The sequence below is a fragment of the Eublepharis macularius genome, chromosome 19, assembly GCF_028583425.1.
Source record: "Eublepharis macularius isolate TG4126 chromosome 19, MPM_Emac_v1.0, whole genome shotgun sequence".
In the NCBI taxonomy this organism is placed as follows: Eukaryota; Metazoa; Chordata; class Lepidosauria; order Squamata; family Eublepharidae; genus Eublepharis; species Eublepharis macularius.
This window is the reverse complement of record NC_072808.1, coordinates 14,754,239-14,779,688: the sequence shown is the minus strand read 5'-3', so window position 1 is coordinate 14,779,688 and position 25,450 is coordinate 14,754,239. Positions and strand designations below refer to the sequence as shown.

The window sequence follows — 25,450 nt, the reverse complement described above, 5'->3', positions numbered from 1 at the left end:
AATCAATATGTGGTTTTTAAAATTGTGTTCAGATGGTCTCATTTTTTAAAAAAGCAATACCACATGGAGCCTCTCTTACGCTTTTTCTGGAATGGCAGCCACTTCCAACTTGCCTATTGAGGGAGTATCTTTCAGAAAACACATTCACTCTAGCTTTCTCCCATGAATGACATATCATCCAAATACATGTATCCCATATCTTTAAAGTCTTTATCTTCACGTGATGCAAGATACATTATGGACGATGTTACAGAGTTTCTCAGAGAGCTTGGAATGTCTGGAGAACTGCACGTCTCCCTCCGAGCAACTATAACCCTGTACACCCATATCTGTTAACTTTCACTTTAGGCTTCTTCCCTCTGACTAGTTTTTATCTACCAAGTTATTCACTAGCACCACTTTGCTTGTCTGTTAGAACCTCTGCTCCCTCTCAAAATCCATTATGTGTAACTGCCAACTCTCTTGACTTATGTTTGGATTCACCTTTTTCCTCTACACCAAGAATTTATGCTTGTAAAAATTGGCAGCATACACACAAAACCTCTCTGCCTCAACTCTACATACACACAGACACACAGACATCTACATACTCTTTCCAGTACAAATTCCGAGCATCATCTTCACTTCACATATCTGTGAAGTGACTTCACATATCTGTGAAGTGACTCACAAAAGCTCAAACTGAAATGTTGTTAGTCTTTCAGGTGCCACTAGACTTTATTTTGCCCCCTTTCAGGACAATACAGGAGTTGGCAGCCTCAGCGATAAGACAAAAAGCTTTTCAGTCTGTTCTGTGCCCTGTACAATGCGGTGCCCCATTGCTGCCCCAAGACAAATATTAAATAGCAGGAGACTCGTGTGGGGTCCCAGCTGCCAACAGAGACAGTCAGCACTCACAACAAAGATCCTATTATAACCAGAGCTCTCAGTGCTAAAAATAATATCCAACTTGCACACCAAGGTGTCCCAAATTCTGTGCCAAGAGAAACCAAAGCTGCCATATGTTATGGAAATCGGCAATTCTGCCTATATTTTGCTTGTTTAACATAACTGAATCCTGATTCTGCTAATCTAGAAGCTATGTGGTAGGAAGCGCCATCAAGTCACAACTGACCTACGGCACACACACGCACCCTGGGGTTTTCAAGGCACGAGACTAATAGAGGTGGTTTGCCACTGCCTGCTTCTGCAACCCTGGTCTTCTTCGGAGGTTTCCCATCAAATTTCTAACCAAGACCGAGCCTGCTTTGCTTAGCTTCCCAGATCAGATGAGATCGGGCTTACCCTGCACATGGGCAAAATCACACGGGCGAAATCAACGGCTGCCCGTACACATGCATTCTCTGTGGTGGCCCCCATCCTACGGAACTGCCTGCCCGAGGAGGTCAGGAGAGCCTTCACTCTCCTGGCTGTCCACAAACAATGCTAAACTGAATTATTCAAGAGGGATTTTTTATTCAGATAGGAGGGCTGTAATGTAGGTGAGATGCTTCAATAAAGAGGTAGGGGCCACAGACTTCACTGCTTTGTACTATCTGTTGCCTTATGTCCTCTCTGCTGCTTTAAGTATGTGCTACTATGTACTATCTGTTGCTTTAAGTGTGATCTTACTGAGTAGTTCTATGTTGTTTAATGTTAGTCTTAGAACTGCTTAAGCTGTTTCAGCATTTCTTCAACTCTGTACTGAATTTTTGCTGATGTTATGTCTTTGTAAATTTGCATTTATATACCCTATAGATTTGTTTATTGAAATGTCCTTGATACTGTCTAATCTCACACTATGTAGTCCACCTTGAGTCTCAGTAAGAAAAATGGCCTATAAATGATACAAATATAAATAAATAAATAAGCTAGACAGCATCTCAAATTCCCTCCTGACCCCTCGAAATCCTACCGAGGCCCTTCACCTTTATAAGATATTGCCAGGCACTACCTACACCCTTTCCAAAGCTATCTTTCCAGACACAGGGACTAGAAACTTAATTCTTAATTTCTGAGACTTAAAAATGCAAACTGAAATCAGCCACATATTTAGTTCTGCACTTGCATATGTCTGGAATACACTGTGCGCTAATCAGAATCGCGTCCCTTCTTAAACACGGGCACAGAAATCATGAAACGCGAGAGTCGATGTACCCTAGAAAAGCAGGGCAAATACAGCCACGTGGCATTGATTACACCACATATTTGAAGTAGAATTCAAGTGAGTTTGTTAAGTCTTTCTCCTAAACAAGCGTGGATAGAATGTCAGCTTGAGTCGGGCTTACCTCTCCATGATAGCCACAATCAACACAGTTCTTATCAGTAGTGAAAATTCTAAAAGAGAACATGGAACTCGGAGCGTGCATGGAAAGGGAAACAGTTATTCTGAGTTTGTTACCGTGGAGTATAAGTATGTGAAACGAGATCTGAATCAGGATTCAGAAATCCATGAAAAGGCCAAGTGACAGAATAACGAGATATTATCCAGTGCAGAGATGCTCTACCCCAGTGCATGGTGCTTCACAAAGTGTTTCCCTGCACCTACCGGCTTCCTCTCCAAATCAAATCGTTGAGCCGAGATTTCCTCCATCTCACTGTAGTAAGAGATGCTTCAGAAGACAACTGGGTCTGCAAGGAGTGCTAATTTGGAAATAGCTGTGCCTTCACAGATGGGTACTCGGCTTGACTCCAGGCAACTTTTTATAGTTGCCCCCATGGCAGCCCTTCTGTGATTAATCCCGCCTCCCACAGCAACCATTTTGCGACTTTGTGTTCCTTTCTCAAAATGCCAAAAACGCCTACACGTTCAACAAGGTCGAAGGCCTCTAATCTAGTACATTTTCATGCCACCTTCTTTCCAAGGATCTCAAGGCAGCAGACATGACTCTCTACCCTGTTCCTGTGAAACTTATCTTTGCATTTATTTCATTTATGCTTTGCCTTTTCCCACAGCGGGGACCCACAGCCGCTTACATTGCTCTCCCGTCCTCCATTTTAGCCCCACAATATTCTTTGAGGTAAATTAGGCGGAGAATGTGGGACTGGCCCAAGGGCACCCAACAGCTTTCCAGAGCAACATTCGAACTTGGGTCTCCCAGATCTCAAGGCCAACTCTCTAACCACCGTACAACACCAGCCTATTAGCTCCCTGCATCTAAAGGAAATAAGGATTATCAAACGATTACGGCAAAAGATAATGAAAAACTTCATCGTCCACTTTGCGCATCAAGTTAACTAGAGAAACAGATAATCCCAAGACAATTAAGTATTCAACATGGAATACAGAAAATCTGGGCTCAACCCCTCACTTAGCTGCCACCCTGAAGAAAAAAGTCAACCATCCTTTAGCCTAGTCTATAGCACAAGCTAGATAAGTGATACAGGAATCATAAAACATCGTTATCTACCGAACAGTAATACAAAAATATCTTCATACTCTCTTTCTGTGCCTTCCTCTAAAATATGCGACTTGGCTCACTTGCTAAAGTTATACGTAGATAACTTGGGGACACAGGTACTGATCCTGAAGTTTACCTACTCTCTGCCTCCGGTGGTCAGTTTTCTGGATTCTGTGAGCTGATGGAGGGAGCGGATGGTCCCGGCTTACTTAATGGGCTTTTCATCCGATACCTCTTAAAGTTGGAGCAAATTGTAAGAGCCCATGACAAACTACCCCTCTTAGTCTCTTGCCATGAAAACTCCACCAGGGGTTGCCATAAATCAGTTATGCCTTGAAGGCACTCTCCGTCACCACCAAGATCTAGACTGATCTGATCCCAAAGGCCAGATAAAAGAAATAAAAACGATAAAAAAACCCTTCTTCAATGACTTGAGATCCAAGACATCTGAACATTTTCACATACACGCACAAACCACAGGAGGCAGGGAGGAAGAAAAAAGAACATCAGCTTGCAGCCGACTGAGCTAAGACGACAACGCCACTTTCTCTGCAGAGGCTGGGCACCAATGCCAACTTCACAGAGTTGCAAAAGCTGGTAAAAGGAACCCACAGTGACAAGGAACAGTGACATCTGGCCGCAAACCCAAGTACCATGTATTTTGTGGCCCCAAATGAACACATTTACTCTCTTCCCCCTCCCTGTGAGGGATCAGCAAAGGTCTGGCAGGCAAATAAGGACAAGCAGTCAGGCCTGGAGGCTGCTAAACTGTCAGCTTCTACTGGGACAAGCGCAGCCTTCCTAGGAACTTTGGGTTAGGTACGTAGGGGAGAAGAGGGGAAAGAACCTGCTGTGTCCCCATCACCCCTGCCCCCCCAGCTCCTGCTGCCACAGCTCTGCACCAAACCCCTCCAGAGCTAATCCCGCTCGCAGCTGCCCCAAAGCCAATCCAGAGCAAAGCAGCCCTGGTCTCATGCCAACCTCCCAGCATCGTCACCAGAGCCATTTGCCTACCGGTGCATTATTAGCGGCACACAGACGCAGCGTTGTGTGAAAGGGGGAGGAAGATTCCCCCCCCCATTACATCATCAGTCTCGCAAGAAGGCAGGTGATAACAGTAAGTCTGGGGCAGAAGGTGAGCCAACGAATTCCCTTCCCTTATTGGGGGGGGGGGGAGAGAAAAGCAGCTGGAATTCCTGAGCAGAGATGCCAAGAATCCCCCACGGAGGCTCACTGCAGTTTCTCTGCCTGCTCAGCCTCTTTTCCTCCCCTCTTTCCCTCTCAGGCCTGGACGCCCCCCAAAACACACCAGACCGGTGTCCTGCCGCCTGCCTGCTCACCCTCCAACCCCACTCCTTTTTACAAGAGAATGGAAGAGCTAGGATGAGGAAAGGACCTTCCTCCTCGAGCATCGCCACATTAAACAATGAATCCAACTGAGCTATTGCCCGGGTTTGCCCCGCAGCCCCCAACAGATGAAGCCATGGGGCTAAAATAAGGGACCAGGCAGGGGAAAAGCCAAAAAGATTCCCGCCCTCAAAGAGAAGAGGCCCATCCGGCAGGGTTTGTGGTGAGAATGAAAAAGGCAACCTTGCCGGCCAAAGGCTGTGCACAAAAGCAAAGGGATACAGTCCCAAGATCCCACATGAAAGGGACGATGCCTTAGCAGGTCCAGCCACACCTAAACCAACCAGAAGGCTATTTTCAGCCACCGAAAAGGGAAAGGTCCACGCCAGACAGGCAGCCACGAAGGGAGAACTGCAGGGCCTCAAAGGGCTTTGCCATGTCAAAGGCAGTGAACAGCTTGGGGCAAGAAGAAAAGCCAGACAGGGAGGGCACAGCAGCTCAAATCCTCACAAATTCAACTGTACAAGCTGGATTTCTGACCAGGGGGAGAGAAAGATACCGATCCCCAAGATCTTCAGTACAACACCACTCCCTCTTTTACATCTGCAAGAATACAGCCTAATTTTAACAGCCGGATTGGAACCCAGTGGCACCTGAGAAACCGACAAGGTTTTCAGGGTGTAAGCTTCTGAGAGTCAAAGGTCCCTTCTTTAGAGACAGGGAAGAGCGACAATCCCTGCAATTTGACTCTCCAAAGCTTATACGCTAAAAATCTCTTTGGCCTCTCAGGTGCCCCGGGTTCAAATCCTGCTGCTCTACTGCAGACCAACACGGCTACCTACCTGAAACTAGTTTAATTTAAGATCCCTGGAAAGGGGATGTTAAGAAACCCCAGCAGATCACCAAGGAATTAAGAAGCCACAAGAGATCGCCAGCGGGGAAAAGGAGGAAACGTCTGTTGGGAAGGGAAGTGGCTGGACGTGAAGCCCCTTTTAATTCCTACTGGGAGGAGAAAATCTATTGTAGGCAGAAGAGCTCATCGGGCAGAGAGAGGCAGCCCCGACCGAAGTGGGAAGAGTCAATGCCAGGGGAGGGTGAGAGAGAGGTCACGGCGGAGCTCCTGCGGGATCAGAGCGGGTGATCCAGGGAGAGGATCCCCAAGGAGCCAGGGGTCAAAGGTCACAGTGGATCCCACCCACCCCCCTGCTAAATGAAGCCGCGTCTCTTCTTACCTTGGCAGCGGCTTCTGCTAGGGTGAGTCCCAGTAGTCCTCGGCCATGGCCGCCCGCACGGGCCGCCTCTGGACGCGGCTCCCCTCAGCCGCCCATGGTCACCCCTCCAGCCCGGGGCTCGCTCGGCTCCGCCCTCCCAGCTGCGCAGAACCAGCCCCGCCAGCCTGGCCGCCTCCCACCCTGCGACTGGCCAAAGCCAACCTCCTGGCAGGGCTTCACTCTCCCCTCCCCTCGGGGTAGTCCATTCCTCACGCGGCGAGGGGTGGCGGCGAAAGCCTGGCGACGCGAGCCGCCGGGTTTTTCTAAGGGCAACTAAGGGGGGAAAGTCAGCCGCATGAGGGGGAAAAGAGTTCTTCAGCATTTATCGCGGAGATATCGTTTTATTAATCGGTGAGAGAATCATCAAGGGGCTTCACTTCCTTCCTCTTTTTCATTTCACTTGGTAGCGCCCTAGCGTTACCATTTTATGAAATGGGGGGAGAGTCCGTCGAGAAGAACTTTAGTATCTCCCCTTTGTATTTAACCAAAAGTTGACTCTGTATGGATCTTTTGAAAGAGGAATCACAGGTATGTCTTGAGACGTTCAGGAATTCCTAAGACGTTCAGTAAGCAACGTAAATGTCGTATATTCTACCCCCAATACGATAATGGTACATTCCACGCCCGCCCGCCCGCCCGCCCGCTCTCTCTCTCTCTCTCTCTCTCTCTCTCTCTCTCTCTCCCCCCCCCCCCCACTAACCGTTCTTAACTGCCCTCAAACGCGCAGGCGCTATGTCTGAATTAGGCGATGCCATTTTTATTTTTCGGGGGGAGAGAAAATAGTCTCAGGGGTTTTATCTCGTCAGCCAAATGTTAGACAGTGCTGCCAAATTCCCTGTCAACGTGGCACTTTTGAGTCTTTTATCAGCCTCGAAAATGTCTTTTAGGGAGAGTGCAGGCGTTGTCTACAAAAGTCCCAAATGAGCTCGCCCAAGCAAGCTTTATCGGGCGAAGAATGGAGGGCGATACCATTAATTTTTTCAAAAAATATATAGAAGTTTGTGTCTTAATAAAAGATGAACGTAATAGTTTTAAAAATTCGAACCGAGTCCAAAAATCACACCCTGTTCATTATAAATTATAGATCTGTGGAGAATAACGGACGAGGGAAAGATCCACATTTTGTCTCCTCTACAGGCGCTGTAATGGTTTGGTCCACTCACCGAGCCGGAGGCTGTGGGACGCTACCATAAAGCAAACGGGGGGGGGGGGTTCCCTAAAGGATCGGCGGTGGGGAATTTCTTTTAAATTTTAGAACCTTTTATGAAATACTGTCAGTAAATAAAAAGAAATTTTGAGTGATGAGAATAATGCTTGTGTACTCCGTTTCTGTAATTGTTAACAAGGGCGTTTGTATCTTTGGCCCTTACCATAACTCAAAATAGAGGGAGAACTAGCCCCCCCCCATCTTGTAATAGTTTATACATGAGTACCTGACTTTACTTGTTCATTTTTCTCTTCTGCTATGTGTTGTTCTTCTTGTTTCTCTTTTTAAAAAATCAGGATTTTTTTACAAAATGGAACCTTTATTCCTTTGCATTTTTTAGTTTTCAAGACACTAATTTGCAATCTGTTTTTTTTTTAATTCCAGGATACTTCTTTAAATAATTACAGGATCCCCGAATGTACCCATTTTCTTTGTGATGGGCCGCGAAAGTGATGCGTATCTCACAGATCTGCTAAACCGCCCTGAATTTTGGAATTCTTTGGGAGGGCTAAATCACATATTGTTGCATGATAAAAACTCATATGCAAAACCATTACTTTATCTGCATTGCACTTTTAGGTTGCCAACTGCTTCACCTTCATTAACACAGTCATTTTCACAACAGCCTTGTAAGGCAGGGATTCCCCTTGTTGCGGAACTGGGACTGAGGAGGCAAGTGATTTTCCTAAGGTGATTAGGAACAACCATCCAAAGCTGGTCTATATGGATTTAAGTCCCATTTTATTTCATGGGTCTTCATAGGCTCGTAGCCTTCATGATGACTTCACCTTTTAACTGCAGCTCCATAGACAGCAATTAAAAGGAACCGTTTGCAAAAAAAAAATGGCAACTGTATCATTAGGAAAAAGATCCAGAGGAGTTACCGGTGTTAGTCTATAGTAGCAAAATAGAAAAGAGTCCAGTAGCACCTTTAAGACTAACCAACTTTACTGTAGCATAAGCTTTCGAGAATCACAGCTCTCTTCGTCAGATGCATAAGCTTTTGAGAACCACAGCTCTCTGCATCAGATGCAACTGACGAAGAGAACTGTGATTCTCGAAAGCTTATGCTACAGTAAAGTTGGCTAGTCTTAAAGGTGCTACTGGACTCTTTAATATTAGGAAAAAGGGGATTTTTGGTTTAGTTAAATTTGTACTGACACAGTTGCATTGCCTGATTAAGCTAAGTGGTTGCGATCCTGTGAACTGCTCTTCTGCTTAGCAAACCTAGAAATCATATGCAAATCATTTTGAGGAATATAATGAATAAACAAACAGACTTGAGGAAATGAACCGGTTTTGTTTCCGCTTTTGAACTGCCAGGGCCAGATGGCTGCTACTTTGCTGTCATTCTTCCTCCACTGATGTCATCAGAAATATTTTTTCCCCAAACATACCAATGAAATTTCCCCTTCTCTCTTCTCCATGAGATCTTCGTCACTTTGGAGTGGGGTAGGAAAAGATTTCTACATTCCAAGGCTCTAGTCCCTGTGCCAGTGACTTGGAAATATGGCTACAGCCCAAACCACAGTTGGAACTGCATTTTACCTTTCCCAAACCAAAACTTGTATATGTATAAATTGCTAGCAGAAGGAAGAAATAATAGGAGAGGATACTTAAACCCTACCATGTCTACCAGTCCTAGGCCAACTCTAATCTTCCTTCCTTCCAGTTGGGTTTGTTTCCAGTCTCAAAGCCAGATTTTCCTTTTTTTTAAAAAAAAGAAAAGCTGAAACAACCATGGGGAGACAATCCTGGGAGAAAAATGGTGCTTAAATCATCTTATGCCCACAGAATCTCTCCTAGGATTCCAGATGGGTACTAGCAAAATAAAAGAGGCATCTAGAGGCACTTGAATGATTCACAGAATTTATTCCAGTATAACCTTTTGTGAGTCAAAGCTCACTTCCTCAGATGCAAGCAGTGTACAGCCATTGGATCCACTGTATATATAAATGGATCGACCAAATGGACTGAATGCTTTATGCATCTGCTGAAGTGAGCTCAGCCTCAGGACAACTTGGGCTGGAATAAATTCTGCTAGTCTTTAAGGTGCTGCCAAAGGGCTTGTATTTTGCTGTTGCAGGCTTAAAACATCGGGAATGCCAGGAGAGGAAATCTCTAAACGCCAGTGCTGAGAGGCAGCATCAGGGAAAGGCCTCTGCCACTGATGCTGTCCCTTCCTCAGATTTTAGAGGGGGAGAAACCAGAAAGTTATAGAGAAGTCAGGGATCTATTTACTCTTTACTGCCCTGGCACTACCTTTTGATGCATAGATTGCTATGCTCAGGACTTCCTCCTCGTGACACCTCATCTTCCTCTCTTTGACACAATCTCCTTCTCTCCTCACCATCTTGCACCACGGATGCAGGACATACCCTGCCATACACTGGCACCCTTAGACTAGACAGAGAAAGAGAGAGATCTATCGCTCCTCTTTCCTATCAAGTATGGAGTTTTTACAATAAAGAACTCTCATTTTCTTTTCTAAAACTTAACAGTGCAACCCTAAGCAGAGGCCATTTTCACACGCGCCCCGGGAGATTGCGCAAACTCATGGCACGAAGCATCTTCCTAGCAGCATCTTCCAGCACGATCCCCTTTAATGGCCCGATGACGTCAGAAAAAAACGACATTAAATGGGATCGTGCTGGGAAATCGCGCTAGGAAGATGCTTTTATGCCGTAAGTTTTGTGTGATTGTCCAGGGGCATGGCCATGCGAAAATGGCCAGAATTACTCCAATCTAAGCCCATTAAAATCAATAGGCTTAGACTAGAGTAACTCTGCTTAGAATTGCACTGTAAAGCTCTGTGTGTACGTTCGTTGTTTTCTCTCTCTCATGCACACCCAGCCAAGCAAGCTCCTACACCTACACGTTTTCCCCCATAAACGATCCAAATCTGCTAATAGTTTGAATGTTGGAAGAGCTGGCGATGGACTGTGGGAGTTGTGGCGCACACTGCAAATCCCACAAACTGTTCCTTCCTGTTGTTAATATTTATTTATTTAAACAGTAAACAATACATAAGAAATAAAAACAAAATCATCGAACAAACAAACCAAACTAGCAATACATATAAACGAAAAGGATAAAAGAAGGGAAGGGAAGGGAGAAAAATAAGAAGAGAAAGAAGATGTAGAAAAAGAAAATAATAGGAAAAAAAGAAAAGAGAAAAAAACCTAATTGAACTACAAGTGGGATTCCGATTTTCTCCGTGACAAACATGTATCATTTTCCAATTTTCACTTTCTCTATGTTAAGAATAAAAGCTCTCTTTTTTCCAAAGTTCATATTCCTTAATCCGTAAATCGACATACCATTAAATCATTATTATTTATTTCATGTAAAACGTCTATAAAAGGTTTCCATTCAACCAAAAAAGTAGATATTGTCTTCTCTCTAATCAATGAAGTCAGTTTTGCCCTTGATGCAAATTCCAAGACTTTTTATCACCCATTCCTCCATTGTAGGCTGCCGTAATCGTATATAAAAATAGAGTTCCAAAACTTCTTTCCAACTGACTGTCCATCATTCCCAGCAAGATTGTATTTTAATCTTCACAATCTCTTGAATGAATGATTGTATCTGCAACCAAAATGTTTTTGCTTTCTTGCATGTTAGAGGACCACACCCAAAGACTGGTGGTCAACGGCGTTTCATCAGATTGGAGGGAGGTGTCCAGTGGGGTGCCGCAGGGCTTGGTTTTGGGCCCGGTACTTTTCAATATTTTTATCAATGATCTGGATGAAGGAGTGGAAGGGCTGCTCATTAAATTGGCTGATGATACCAAATTGGGAGGAGTAGCAAACACCCAAGAAGATAGAATTAAAATTCAACAAGACCTGAATACTCTGGAGAAGTGGGCAGCTGTGAATAGGATGCAATTCAACAAAGACAAGTGCACAGTATTACATCTGGGCCACAAAAATGGGAAGCACAAATACTGGATGGGGGATACACTTCTGGGCAGTAGTATATGTGAAAGAGATCTTGGGGTAAGAGTGGACTGTAAACTAAATATGAGCAGTCAGTGTGATGCGGTGGCAAAAAAGGCCAATTCAGTCCTGGGTTGTATCATAGCGTCAAAATCGCAGCAGGTCATAGCCCCTCTCTATACTGCCTTGGTCAGGCCACACCTGGAGTATTGTGTGTAGTTCTGGAGGCCTCACTTCAAAAAGGATGTGGACAAAATCGAGAGGGTGCAGAGGAGAGCGACGAGGATGATCAGGGGTCTGGAGACTGAGCCCTACAAGGAAAGGCTGAGGGCCTTGGGAATGGTTAGTTTGGAGAAGAGGAGGTTGAGGGGGGACATGATTGCTCTCTTTAAGTATTTGAAAGGCTGTCATTTGGAGGAGGGCAGTGAGCTGTCCCAGTTGGCAGCAGAGGGTAGGACGCGAAGCAATGGGCTAAAACTACATGCACAAAGGTACCAGCTGGATATTAGGAAGAACTTTTTCACGGTCAGAGTAGTTCAAAAGTGGAATCAGCTGCCTAGGGAGGTGGTGAGTTGCCCCTCACTGGCAGTTTTCAAGAAGAGGCTGGATGAATACTTGTCAGAGATGCTTTAGGCTCATCCTGCACTGGGCAGGGGGTTGGACTAGATGGTCTGTATGGCCCCTTCCAACTCTATGATTCTACGTCCACCACATATGATAAAATGGCCCTTCTTGGTTAGCACATTTCCAGCATACGTTCGATGTACCCTTATACATTCTGGCCAATTTCTCAGAAGTCATGTATCAACAATACATCAATATGATGGAAAATGTTCCTTCCTGATTTTGCCATTGTGGTACTGGCAGCAAGGATTGAGCAAGCAGGGGGTACTTGCTGGGCCGAAGTGGTGAAACGCAGCCACAGTGGCTTTCCTACATTCACAGATGCCACCACCATCTCGTCCTTCCTTGTTGGTAGTTTCTAGTCTGCAGCGCACATCTGAGCGTGTGCACAGGATTAAACAAAGACAGTGGCGTTTTCCCGTCTGGGGCAGGCCCTTGACTGGTTTGTGGGCCCTGGTTGGATACTGGCTTTTGCCAGCTGCCAGAGCGGATGCCTCATGAAGTGTCCCACCCTCTTACCTACTTACGGCATCATTAGGCGTTTCCTTGTAGCTTTTGTCTTGATGGTTGTAGCAGTAAAGTGGAGAAATGTTTAGAAAGCCACAGAGAGGAGTTTTGCCTGCAGCAGGAGAAAGAGAATCCCAAGTTGAAGACGACCTGAGAGAGAAGAAGGAAAAGCAGGACAGGGTGAAAGGAAAGCTAAGAAAAGCAAAATAGCCAGGGAACAGGAACAATATCTTGGTTTTTGAAGTGCTCTTCCCAAAGGGAGGTGTGAAAAACTACAAGTGGCATGAGCAAGATTAAAATTTTTACCAGCTATGACATACCAGCCCAGCCAGAACTATTAATATTAAATTACTGGCTTGATATTGATATACCTGATCTCAGGAAAGATCTGATTACAATTTTGTTGAGATCTGATTGCCAAAAATCTAGTGGCAACCAACTGGAAAAATCCCAAACCCCCTTCATTAACCACTGTGGAATTACTTAATTTTTGACAAGATCTGTGATGACCTAGCCCATTCAGAAAATCAACAAATCCAATCTAACTTGATGGGGAAATGGCATCCAGTACTTGATAAACTGTTTGACGACTCAATAGACTTTGCACAATCTAATATTCGACAAATCCAAGAAATCTTTTTATATTTCTGAATCAGAAATCTAAAATTGTACTAGTGAAATACTGTTATCTGTGTATATTACTATTTACTCTTACCTTTAAACAAAACCTTGTAATATGCTACTCAAATGTTTACCCTTCTTGCTGTAATGAAAGTTCTCTGTTATGAAAGTTTTATGTTATAATAAAATACTTCAAAAAAAAAACTGGCACGAGCAGTGCTTAAGCAGTTTCAAGAGGCTGACTATGTGGGGTAGCAATCCAAGAAGAGCTACCTACCAACCTTTCAGTTGGTTCAGGAGGAATAACTGCTTGTTAAGTCGTGTCCCCGGCATCTCACAGGTGAAAACTCCACATACTTTGCACTAGAGAGTAGCAAAAAAGCAATTCAATATCAGTAGCAGCAATAAGGACTGTGGTAGAGAAATCATATCCCTCACTCAGGGCCAACACAGAGGTAGTGGAGGAGAAGGGACTTCTCTGCAATCTGGCTTGGCAATGGGGGGTATCTGTTGTTTTAACTGTTGCTGTATTTAAGTATACTCTTTGCCTTCATGAGAACTAATTTGGCCGAGAGTTGTCAGATGTATAGTTCCAGAGGAGTTAATCTGTAGTTGCAAAATAGTAAAGAGTGCAGTAGCACCTTTAAGACTAACCAACTTTATTGTAGCATAAGCTTTCGAGAACCACAGCACTCTTCATCTGATGAAGAGTGCTGTGGTTCTCGAAAGCTTATGCTACAATAAAGTTGGTTAGTCTTAAAGGTGCTACTGGACTCATTACAGATGTATAGTGTAATCCGAAACAGAATCAGGATTGAGAGACAGTGTGTAGTAGTGGTTAGAGTGTCGGACTACAATCTGAGAGTCTTCAGATTGAATCCCTGTCTGCTGTGGAAGCTTGCTGCATGACCTTGGGGCAGCCACTCTCTCCCTCTCAGCCTTACTTAGTTCACACGGTTGTTTTTGTGAGAATCTAGTAGAGGAGGGAGTAAAAAGATGTTTTGAGCCACTTTCAGTTCTCGCTGGGTACTAAGAAACAGTTATACCCTTCTAAGCTGACTGATGTCCGCAGGCTTTGAACTGTATACCTCTGCTTAGAACTGCATTCATATATACCTACAATATTATCATGCTATTTACAAAAAATGCACTGGTCTGGAAAACTCCAGAGACAACCTCATCCCAGATGTTATGATTTCCTTATGAACATTTCTGAGAGCAAATGGAATCTGGAGTTTTCGAGTCAAGTGTCGCTTTTATAATTAACGTCATCTCCCTCCCGTGTTTTGTGTTACCTTTCTAACAAATTCATGTTCTCCATACTTGACCGATCTTTAAGAATCCAACAAAGAATACTTCTTTTGTGGCCAGTTAACTCTAAGCCTTGGCAAAGTGACCTAATTCAGCCCGGATTCCAGCAGAGCCCGGAATAAGCAAAGCAAGGAGATGGGAACAGATGGAGAGGACTATGGTTCCGCATGTGTGTTTTCCTGGTAACAAGCTTGCTCTAAGGAATCTGGAGCCAAGATTCTCAGCTGTGAATAGTGCAGCGCTAGCCGAGTATAAAAAAGGCTTCCTAGACTCCACACTGTGGCAAGCACATGTCGATCGCATCAAGGGTTCTCACGTTGGAGGTCAGGTCAGGGCACCACTGCGAGGCTCCGAAAGCGTCTAGCCAGGCATTTGGGAATCTGATAGTCCTTGAGACTTCTGCCTTTCCTATCTTTCCACCTCAAGCTGCACAGCATAGATAAAAAGGTGTCTAGTCTTTTGCAAACTCTTTCAGTATAGTGAATCACCGCAAACCACAATCCCAGATCTCCATCTTAAACAGGAAGATATTAATCGAATAAAACACTCAGAGATTCTTGTAAACTAAACAAAAATAGACCTATTGTCGAAGGCTTTCACGGCCAGAGAACGATGGTTGTGGTGGATTTTCCGGGCTGTATCGCCGTGGTCTTGGCATTGTAGTTTCTGATGTTTCGCCAGCAGCTGTGACTGGCATCTTCAGAGGTGTAGCACCAAAAGACAGAGATCAATCAGTGTCAAACTGTGGAGAAGATGTTAGCAGGTAATTTATATCTACTCAGGAAGGTGAGTTTGGGCTGAGTCATCCTGTAAGAGTTTCCCAGGATGTGGAATGCTAATGGAACGCTAATGCTTCACTGTATCCTGAGGAGGATCTTTTGCATATGGATTGGTGCTTGATATGCTAATCTTATCTGCAGGGCTATTGGAAGATGTAGAGTATTTTGTCAGCCTGGTGTTTTTCAGGACTGGAAACCAAGCTCTATTAATTGTTAAAGTCTCTTCTTTCCTGTTGAAGTTGTGCTTATGCTTATGAATTTCAATGGCTTCCCTGTGCAATCTGACAAAGTAGTTGGAAGTGTTGTCCAGTATTTTAGTGTCCCGGAATAAGATACTGTGTCCTGTTTGAGTTAGAAATAGACCTGCCATTGCCTTCTATCTGCGCATCAGGAAAATTATGCCAAAATGTGAGTTGAACAGGAAGTACTTCGCTTCCTATGCTCGAGCTGGCTTCAGATTCAGAGACAGGGTCATTTCCATCCTAGATATAACACTGAGAGCCTTGCTACAAGTGACATTTTACACGTGAAGGATAAAGGATCATTTTCGCAAGTCTTTCTGGGAACTGAAGTTCCTCTCCCCCACCCCTTTTCCTTCTATTCCTTCCCCTCGCTGCCTGAACAGACAGAGAGAGCCTACGGCAACATCAGCTTTTGCAAATCGTCTTGCTGGGGGGCGGGGGAGGGGGGAAAGCTCCGGAGAAAGCTGAGAAAGTTGCAGCTGCCTGCCCCAAAGATCATTGAGAGCAGGCTTGTGACTGGAGGAACGATTTGCAAAAGTTGCTGTTGCCGTAGGCTCTCTCTGTCTCTTCAGGCAGCGAGGGGAAGGAACAAAAGGAAAAGGGGTGGGGGGAGAAGAACTTCAGTTCCCAGAAAGACTTGCGAAAATTATCCTTTATCCTTCACATGTAAAATGTCACTTGTGGCAAGGCTCTGAGTTCTGACCAATTGGGCACACCAGTTCTTCCTCGCCATTGGTAAGTGGGCAAAGGGTTATTTACAAAATTAATCTGGAAGTACTTTTAAACTATCTGCCCATATCCTGGAACCTAACCAATGTGAAATGGGAAATAGACTCTCCACGCCCTTACAGTAGCTAAAGGATTTATATGACAACATTGGCAAGACAAAAGCCCAGCTTCCATCATTCAATGGATTGAGAACCTTATGACTTTATTAGTATTTGAATGTTTGGCATATAGATGACGACTGCATTTTTTTAGAGATCTGGAAACCTATCGTAGAAGCTTATGTGTAGACCTGCTATTGTTTAGAATTTTCTGTTCATTTTTTAAATTTAATAAATCTTTAAAAAATTAAAGACTAACCTGTAAGTTCTTCAGTCCTACAATTTAGCATCAACCCATATGTGTGGTGTTGTCTAGGGCAAATGGATTTTACTGATTGACTGGGGCAGTGTGTGTGGGGGGGCTGGAATTTGGCTCCTTAGCAGCTGGGGCAATTGCCGAACTTTTTGTGTAAAAGTTAGAATTTGCGGCTGGTCGGCAGAATGTTTTGAATAAAACTATCAGCCCACATTGTGAGTCTCCTTAGTTTGCATGCTTACACGATGGAGGCCACACATGTGCGAGAAGGAGGTGGTTGAGCTCTGCCACAGAAAACTATGTCACATTGGCTGCCTTCACACATGCTGGATAATACATTTCAATGCACTTTAATGATTGGTTGCAGTTGCAGTTACAACACAAGTACAAGCTCAGCCAACTACTGCAAATACATCAAAACATTTAGACGCATGCCCCGTTCCCAAGGGAGCCTGCCACGTGGCCTATCCCTGGAACTCCACCTTGGAGAGCTTGGTACCAGGTATCTGGCATGTTGAAATCAACAGTGCGCATCTCTCAACTGTTACCTAGATCTACACATTAAGAGCAAGGCAACACACCCTCTTAATTGTCCTACAGTTACAATCGAGGAGCAACAGTGAAAGTGAGAAATAGCTTTCTCAGTACTAGCTCCCACACTTTGGAACGATCGCCCTACTCAGGTTCAAAAAGCCATGTGTTTTTAATAATAATAACAATAACAACAACATTTGATTTATATACTGCCCTTCAGGACAACTTAACGCCCATTCAGAGCAGTTTATAAAGTATGTTATTATTATCCTCAGGGGTGATTTTGTAGAAAAAGAGCTGGAGGAACTCATTAGCACAACTCATTAGCATATGCCACACCCCTTGCCATCACCGGAAGTGTGTCATTAGCATGACTGATTTGCATATGCCACACCCCCTGACATCACCTATCCTGGCCGTTTTGGACCCAATCCTGGCCATTCAGGGCCAAAATTGGGCCCAAAATGGCCAAAAGGGGCTGAAAATGGCTGAAAAGGGGCCCAAAATGGTCAGGATCGGGCTGCTGCTGAGTGGGAGAGTGATCCACCACCTGTCAGAGGCCCAATTTGGGCCGTTTCGGCCCCAATTCAGGCTGAAACGGGCCCAAAATGGCCGAGAGTCAGGTGGGCGGGGCCACCTGACATGTGACCTCTTTGGGGAACTGCCAGAACTGCATTCCTGTGCGTTCCCCCTCAAAATGAGCCCTGATTATCCTCACAACAATCACCCTGTGAGGTGGGTGGAGCTGAGAGAGCTTTGAGAGAGCCGTGACTGACCCAAGGTCACCCAGCCGGCTACAAGTGGAAGAGTGGGGAATCAAACCCAGTTCTCCCAATTAGAGTCCCGCCACTCTTAACCACTACACCAAACTGGCTTAGAACAGATGGAAGATATTTCTTTTTCAGATGGCTTCTGACTTGTTTCATATTAGCTGACATCTGTCTTCTTCGAATTCTCTAATTGTCTCTGTTAACCAAGAAGCAACTCTCATTTCTAGTCTCCATTCCTCTTTTTGACTTTCCGGCAATAACTTATTAGCTGCCTTGAGCCAAGAAGAAAGGCAACGTATACATGTTTAAATAAAACAAAAACCCAAATCATTGTTCATTGAACAGTCTTCATACTTCAGCTCCCTCTCCTAAGCGTGTCTGGAAGTTAAATCTCAGAGTGGAGATTAATCTTGTCTATTAACAAGATAATTAACTGCTTCCTTATTGAAGTGAAACAAGTTGTCTCTTATATTAAAACAATTATCCGTAAATTATATATTTTAATAAATAATAAATATTTTATTAACTTCAAAATATTACAGTATTGAACAATTATACCCCCCAAATGTGCTTTCTTGAAGAATTCTACTCATGCAATAAAAATATTTAAGTAATTGTGAATAGACCCACAAAATGGATACAGGGCTGTGTACTGCGGTCTAGTCCCACCCTAAAAGGGTCAGGCTGTCACCTGTATTGAGGTGAAAGATTGAAGTGCCGGAGAGGGCCTGAAATACCTGAAAGCCTAGGGGCACAGCCATAGGTTAATACGGCTTTCTTTCGTTCTGTTTTCCTGCCTGAAGCAGCAGGAAAATTGTATTCCTCTCTCAACTGTCAGCTCGGACATTCCCCTGTCAGGTTCTGTTAGATGAACTCAATCGTGGGCCTATCAGGATTAGACCCATTGCTCTAACAAGCACCAGGGTGGCCATAAAATGATTAGGCGGTGGAGATCTGACCACCAGCACGTGCCAAGAAACCACAGGAAGGGAAGTGCTTGCCTTTCAACATTTAAACAAAGGAAAAAGGGGTTAGTCATTGAGGGATGGAAGCAGAATGGGGTAGCCAACTGACTCTAAAAAACTGACTTGACCTGCTCTTGTGCCCTTAACAACAGCCCGATGTGCCCAAATCAGTGAGAGATGCTTTTCTACGCATGGAGCTACGCATCGAGTGCTAAATGAACGCAGTTCGAGCCACAAAGGAACACATGAGAGCAGAACCACAAGTGACAAAAGGCACAGGTTGGACACTTGTCTGCTTCCCTCAAGTTTTGATGGGAAATGTAGGCGTCCTGGTCTTGCAGCTTGGCTCTCCGACTGCTGCCCAACGGACTTCTCAACGGTCACTTGTCCAACATTCCGCCAAGCTGCCTACATTTCCCATCAAAACTTGAGGGAAGCTGACAAGTGTCCAACCTGTGTTATTCATCACTCGTAGTTTGGCCCGTAGTCTTACCTAGTGTTCCTTCTTGTTCCTTTAGTAGGAGCATTCTTTTTTACTGCTTAAATCTAAGCATTTCCAAAGTAGGCAGAGACTGCAAGTAGCCAACGTGGTGAGTGCTGAAACAGGATCTGAGAAACCAAGCTACAAGTGACGCCTGACACAGGTTGGACACTTGTCAGCTCCCCTCAAGTTTTGATGGGAAATGTAGGCATCCTGGTCTTGCAGCTTGGCTCTCCGTCTGCTGCCCAATGGACTTTTCAACTGTCACTTGTCCAACGTTCCGCCAAGCTGCCTACATTTCCCGCCAAAACTTGAGGGAAGCTGGCAAGTGTCCAATCTGTGCCTTTTGTCACTTGTGGTTCTGCTCACAGGCTGATAAAAAGGTTAGCCACCATAGAGCAATAACAAGAAGGCAAATCCTTTGCAAATTTTCTCAAAAGTTAAATGGGTCTTACTCTCAGAGGATTTCAGGCTTGGAGTTATGACTTCCTATCTCTGCACAGAGATGGGTAAGGACTCAAAACTGTAACTCTGAACTGGGTGTAGTTTAATGGTTAGAGTGATTAGAACCAGGGAGGCTTGAGTTCAAATCCCACCACTGCCATGGTGCATGCTGGGTGATGTTGGCCCATCAGTCTCTCTTTCTCAGCTTAGCCTACCCCTCAGGGTTGTTGTGTTGTGAGGATAAACTCAGGAAAGGAAAATCTTGTATGCTGCTCTAAGGTTATGGCACGATGGGTGCGATAAAAATTGCTACATTGCTACATATAACATGCCACACACTGCCATTGCTTTCTTTTATTTGGCTCAAATGTTCTTTACCGAGAAAGACAGGCATAGTAGAGTTGGGACTAGGGAAAGGTTAGAGAAACAGGGAAAACAGAGAAAGGTAGAGAAACAGGGAAAGAGAAAATACATTTACCCATTTTCTGCCGGCCTCTGTGCTTTTAACAGCAGCGCCCTCATGGAGAAAAATGCCTTCCCCTTTTGCGGGTAACCAGGGGATATTCTTTGCCACCATATCGTGAAAGGCTTTTGCTGCCCATATTCACACTTTAAGCTTCTGTTAAAGGGGGTAGGACATTTTCTCCAGGCCAGTTGGCAACCTCAATCCCATACTGCATTTACTGGCGGGTTCAGGGTCTCTAAAGACAGTGTAAATCTATCCTGTGCAGCTGGTACCCGGCTCCAATCTCAGCATTAAGGAGCAAGAATCCTTCCCTGTCCACTGGTGACCTTGAAAGTTTGCAAGATGGGAGGAAAGCTAGTTTTCCAGCCCTAATTAAGCACTGACAAGCTCAGCTTCGCAATGGGGCTTCCTGCCCAGTTGGCTTGGCTTTGACCTACTTAGCCCACTGAATATTTAACAGTAGGTGGAAATAACAAGCCAAACGCACCACCCCAGCTCCCGAGAGGCTTTGATAACTGCTTGTGGTCGACACAAATGAATTCCTCCAAGAGTCTGGCACTCAAACCTCGGTCCCAAGCCAGCCCCGCGCAAGAAGACATCGTCAGTCAGCCACGAGGGGGAAGTGGCCAAACATTGAACCCGATGGATGGAAGCCACGGCTGGCTAGATGCTACCACGGTCTGGACGCACAACGCTGCCGTTACAAGCACTCTATTTTCCTGGCTTTTCCAGCCAAAAGGAATCCAACTCCTATGGAGGACGGTTTTCCAGATTTTTCTTTCTAATTAAAAAAAAATATTTGTGCAAAGCAAAACATAAATAAAAAACAAAATGGTGGCAAATCTATACAAAGGCTCCTATAAAAGGTCTCCAAATGGCTAAAAAATATAACTGTTACTCGCCTGTAACTCCACATTGTGTTTGATTCACCGGGTCACAAGTTCTGCCGGATGGAAGTAGCATGACCCTCCCTCTTTTGGTGTTCCCCAAATGTAATTCATAGAGTCGGTACTATCGGGGCTTTTTTTCAGCAGGAACGTGGTGGAACGGACTTCCGGCACCTCTTGAAAATGGTCACATGGCCGGTGGCCGCGCCCCCTGATCTCCAGATAGAGGGGAGTTTAGATTGCCCTCTGTGCAGCAGCAGCGCAGAGGGCAATCTAAACTCCCCTCTGCCTGGAGATCAGGGGGCGGGGCCACAGGCCATGTGACCATTTTCTCCAAGGGCAATTTAAACTTTAAAAAACTCCCCCCTTGTTCCAGCTGACCCAAAGTGACATCATTGTGCCGTCCTAAGTTCCACCACCTCTTTTCCCAGAAAAAAAGCCCTGGGTACCATAATACCTGCATAAGAATAAATGCGTTCATGAAAAAGTATGTAAACTTTTGGATTACACAAAAAGCTTTATGCCACAATAAGGTCTTGAATGTGGCGTGAGTATTTTTGTTCTTATGGCTGCAGCAGAGTTAACATGGCTGTCCCACTGGGATTAGTATAGCTTCCTGTTAGATGTGATACTATTAAACTTGGACTCAACAGAGACTTCAGACGGTCCCTGGGTAGGTCGATATTTATTGCTGCCCAACAAAAACCAATCTGGAGTCATCCAATTTGGCCAATTCACCACGAGTCAGCAGTTTTCCTCTTTGGACTGGATATTGTTTTCACCTCTGCTCTGCAATATAATGCTACACGTCTTGTCATGGAAAACCAGGCCTTCCAACTCTCCCCACACCAGCTATTGTTTATCGCCTAGGGTATAAATCTCTCTGCCAACTGAGCATAACACTTTGTGAATCTGCCAAAGCAGGTTCTGGCTTGTGAAAGCTTCTGTCCTAATAAATTCGTTTGCTTTTAAGATGCCGCAAGACTCACAGCAGGGCTGCCCGTCCAGAATTCGTTTTAAGACAGTAATGGAAGGAATATCCACAGACTTTTCGGGATTGGTACAGTGCTGAGCAATCGACAGCAGCGTTCCACAATAATTTTGGCTTGAGTCCCTTTCCAGGACTCCTTAGGGAGTAATCTAATTTCTCTGTGCTTGGTATCTTGCAAGATGACTGTGCATATTTGGGATTTTTATGCCAAATAGCAAAAAAGGAAGACGACCCGTTCCTGATGGCGACCTTGTATCTTTGATTGCTTGCAATGTCAACGAATGTTCATGCTGGGGGAAGATGTGTTTGCTGAGTGCTAGCAGTCCAGTTTCTACGGGAGGTTTTTCTAGGGCAGGTGGGAAAGTGCTAGCAACCTTCGCATTGCTGTGTCATGCCAGCGAAGCACCTTGACACTAAATTGTCTCTGAAGACAATATGCAGCTAAAAGAAAGCAAAGCGGGGGAAAATAAAATTTCCACCCACAGGGTGTTGCAAAAGGTTTATCGTTATGCAACGGCCCAGCTTCTTAAATGGAAAAGTCACAAATCAAAATCTGTACAAGACGGAATGCTGCGTGTCCCTTGGCTCTGGCTGCATAATTCTTTTTCTTCCAAAGCCTCTGAGCCCATCCTCTCAACGTTTTCCTTCTTTTCCCTTATGGATTGAAAAGGCTCTTCTCCCCAAACTAAGGTTCCCAACCTCCAGGTGGTAGCTAGAGATCTCCCAAAATTACAGCTGAGCTCCAGGAAACAGAGATCAGTTCCCCTGGAGAAAATGGGTGCATTGGAAGGTGAAGTTTGTGGCATTATACCCCGCTGAGGCCCCTCCCCAAACTCTGCCTTCCCCAGGCTCCACCCCCCAAATCTCCAGGAATGTCTCAACCCGGAATTGGCAACTGTACCTCAAACCCATAACCATCTCTCTCTCTGCCTTTATACAGTTTCACCAATTGTGGAACACACAAAGAATAATAATGGCAGTGTGGTGAAGTGGTTAGTGTGTTGGACTAGGGGGAAATCAAGATTCAAATCACCCAGCCCTGAAGTTCATCTAGGTGACTTTGGGAGCAAATCTGAGCTGGTCTTCTCAGAAGGAAGTCCTATGCTATTCAATAGGGCTTACTCCCAAGAAATTATCCTTAGGAATGCCCTGTTTGGGCCAGTTGCTATCTACCCCATAACGTTGTTGTAGTGAAAATAAAACGGCAAAGGGTAGAATCATGTATAACTCCCAGGGCTTGGTGGTGGGGGAGTGGACAGAATAAAAAAGATGCTTAAATAAAAATACTTTTGCTAAGGTTGCCAACAGGCCTGGAGAGAAAAGAAGTCCCTGAAATAGAAGCTTAATGTGAGGCTGTGTGTTGTTATTTACCTCCCTGCAACAAAAAGCGTTAGCTGCCCATTTCCAAAGATTAAAGAGCCAGGATATTTTCCTCCAAGCCTGCTGGCAACTCTAGTTCTTGGGCATGTGCAGAATGCATTCCATCACCACCTACCCTTTTGAGATTGTGGTCAGGTCCCCCGTCTCAGGGAGTATGGCTTGGAGGCAGGTTCAAGCCCCACTTCTTTTTGAAGAAGCGATATCCCCTGCAGGCTATGGGGAAAGCTTTCTCATCTGCACCAGTTTCGAGGCTATGTGGTGTGTCCAATGAAGTCTGCATGGAGGGGCAGGAAGATGATTTTTTCCTCCCTAGACAAATTCAATACTTGCTTTCTCCTCCCCCGGCCAATAGTGTCACTCTAAGGTGCCCCGCATAACTCTAGCATATGAAACGACCCACAGCTTGCAGGATTATTCTTTCCTTTCAATGTCCAACCTCCCTTTGCTGCTAGTTTTCTGCTGTAGTGGAGAAGAGAAAAATCTTGGCTGTCTCTCTGGGAATGGAAGGTTCCATGACCGCCAAACATGGAGGAGAGAAAGGAGAGGGGGGAGGCACCATCTCCAAAATTAAAACTGATCTCCAGTTCCCCTGGAGAAAGTGGCTTTGGAGGGTGGATTCTTTGGCATGATAACCCACTGAAGTCCCTCCCCTTCCCTAGCCCCGCCCTCCCCAGGCTCCACCCCAAATCTCCAGGTATTCCCAACCTAGAATTGGCAATTTTAGGGCCACAGTCCCTCTCAAGGGCCATTAAAGTGCCAGCATGCCTCCTCCAAAGAGTAGATAATGATCTTTTCTCTGTTTTCTTAGCTGGGCACTGGGCTAAGCACAACTACGCACCTTAAAGTGTCAGCACTTCGTAACATTCAGTTGTGCAGCCGTATTGGTCCATGCAACATCCCCAAAAAGAACAAAATCCATGTCATACATACTGTTAGGACCAACCAAATCAACACAAACCATTGTGCAAGCTTCCAGGTTCATGAGAACTGTTCTTCAGGCAATAACATCGCCAGGTGTGCTTCTGTAGTTGTTCATATGCTGTACTAGCCAATGAAATTAATTAATCTTTAAGATGCCACAGGACTCTTGTTTTTGCCAGGAAGAGATCTACTTATCTGGAACAATTTTTTTGAATGTGGTTTCAAGTGGTTAGGCATCTTGATCTGCCACAAAAAAAGCAAGATTTGAGTCCAGTATCACCTTAGAGAAGATTTTCAACATACATTTTTGAGAGTCAAGCTCCCTTCATAAGGTACCAGATTTTTCTAGGTGGGTAGCGGTGCTGATCTCCAGTAGAAGAGCAAGATTCAGGTCCGGTAGAACTTTAAAGACTCAGGTTCCAGGTCGTGGCTGGAGATCTCCCAGAATTACAACTCATCTCCAGGTCACAAAAAGCAGCTCCCCTGGAGTAAATGGTTGCTTTGGAGGGAGAACTCTATGGAATTATACCCTGCTTAGATCCCTCCCCTTCCCAAACCCCGTCTTCTCCAGACTCCACCCCCAAATCTCCAGGAATTTCCCAGCCTGGAGCTGGCAACCCTACTTTCCAGGGTATGAGCTTTCCAGAGGCAATCAGTTAAGAGAAAACATGGACAGAGAAGAGATCCAGCAGGCTAAAGAGCGTTCTGCAAAACCACGTTTTTATGCAATACATGTTTAAAGCAAAAACCAGTCTCTGCCTGCATGCACACAACACACTGTTCCAAGTTTCCAAAGTTCTGGAAAGCAAATAGAACAAAAAATGAAAAAACTTTCCTTTTCCCATACCGGGAGTCGAACCCGGGCCGCCTGGGTGAAAACCAGGAATCCTAACCGCTAGACCATATGGGAGAAGCTGATCGTTTTGGTTTTTTCCACTAGGGTCAAGATAAGAAACACTAAGAAACAAACCAGTTCAAGACTGCCACCTGCTGGGAGGAAATGAGTACAACATTAATTTGATATTGCATTTTTGAAAGCAACGATCCGCGTGCGTTTGGACCATAGTCCTGCTCGTGCTTACTCGGAAGTAAGTGCCATTGATTGCTGTGCCACTTGCTTTGGTGCAAATAGGCTCTGTGCAGCTTTGCTCGGGATCCAGCATGCAGAAGCTCTTGTTACCACTTAAATGGAACTAGAAGGGCAACTTTAATTCCTTCCCTCCGAGGATTCCCATCAAATGCCTCGCATTCATTAGGAAGGGAGGAAGGAGCTGGTTGGGGTTAATCGTTGGCACCTGGGA

The 25,450-nt window shown here is 45.0% G+C and overlaps 1 protein-coding gene and 1 non-coding gene across 3 annotated transcripts in view; both read right to left on the bottom strand.

Annotated features, from left to right (window-relative positions):
- CDK16 (cyclin dependent kinase 16) overlaps nucleotides 1–6,116 on the bottom strand; it is a 76,664-nt gene extending 70,548 nt beyond the window's left edge. For both annotated transcript variants that reach the window (XM_055003233.1, XM_055003234.1), the window contains exon 1: nucleotides 5,960–6,116. The gene's annotated coding sequence lies outside the window, so the exon portion shown is untranslated. The remainder of the gene's footprint in view (nucleotides 1–5,959) is intronic.
- An 18,871-nt stretch (nucleotides 6,117–24,987) lies between these two features.
- Nucleotides 24,988–25,059, bottom strand: TRNAE-UUC (transfer RNA glutamic acid (anticodon UUC)). Its single transcript has one exon. It is a non-coding gene; the product is annotated as a tRNA-Glu (tRNA).
- Nucleotides 25,060–25,450: the final 391 nt, after the last annotated feature.